This window comes from Mus caroli, chromosome 6 (genome assembly GCF_900094665.2).
Source record: "Mus caroli chromosome 6, CAROLI_EIJ_v1.1, whole genome shotgun sequence".
Lineage (NCBI taxonomy): Eukaryota > Metazoa > Chordata > Mammalia > Rodentia > Muridae > Mus > Mus caroli.
Genome location: NC_034575.1, coordinates 87915783 through 87917052, shown reverse-complemented (window position 1 = coordinate 87917052; position 1270 = coordinate 87915783).

Here is a 1270-nt window from a genome sequence, read left to right as displayed (position 1 = left end):
TCTTTTTCCTTTTCATTTCTGTGGGATATGTACTGTCTATGAAATCTTCTGTTGGTTTTAAATTGAGTGGGGAGAGAGAGAAGACCTTCTAAAACAGCCATCAGTCCTCTCTTCCCCAGGAGCGTGGCTACAGCCAGGCTCAATGACCTGCAGGGGTGTTCCAGCAAGGAGGCACCTAAGGACACACTGCAGGCCAGCCTNGGGGCTGTCACTGTTCTTATACAGAAGCAGAAAGAAACACAGAGAAGGCAAGTGTGTATACAAGGGCATACAGCTTGGAGTTGAACTCTACTGGGGAAAGGAAAAAGAATTCAGCCTCTTGTCCCCAAATTATTTCTGCAGAAAGACCTGTCATTGGCTTACTCCAAGTTCCTGCTGATGGCTGGCAGTCCTCAGCTTTCCTGGCCTTACAGCCATCTCTCTAATCCTATCAACACATCCCTGTNTATCTATCTTTGCATGACTGTCTTCATGTAAAGACATTGGCTATGTGAGATAGAAAGCTATGTGACCTTCTGGAATCCAGGTGACCTCACTTTAACTAATGACATCTACAGTGACACTCTTCCCAAAGAAGGTCACATTCTGACTTCATTTTTGGACTTACATACATCAATTTTCTTTGTTCTGGGAGGAAGGCCAGAACAGGCCCCACTACCTGTCTTGAAAAGAATCACTTAAAGCCCACAGCCCTGGTGAGAAGAGGGGACCTGAGACCCATGACCGAGAAGCAGGGCTGTCATCCTTAAGAAATAGCATCACTGAGTGGCAGAGAGGCTGGCTGAGGGGCAGAGTTNGACAGAGNAGGTGCCTGTGCCACTCCGGTCAGGCTGCTGGGAAGCAGGCCTCCCCTTTGGGGCAATCAGTGCATGCTGTGGCCCTTCCTCAAGATCAGGGTATGTCCACCAGCTTGTCACTGTAATGAGTGGCAAAGACAACCAACTTACAAAAAAGAAAGGTTTATGCTGGCTCATGGGTTCAGAGANTTGAGTCCATGGTTGGCTGGCCCCGTTGTTACAGACCCATAGTGATGAAGCATAGTATTGTGGGAGCAGAAGGTAGCTAGCTAAGTGTTTTTACCTCATGGCCAGGGAGGGAGGGAAGGGGAGAGGGGAGAGAGAGGAGTGAGGAGGGGAAGAGGGAGAGAGATCAAGGGTTCCCTTCAAGGGCACACCCTCATCACTTAAGGACCTCTCACTAAGCTTTGCCACTTCCCCAGAACACCACCTTCAGGGCCTCTGGGAGATTCCTGATTCAAGCATTAGCAAGG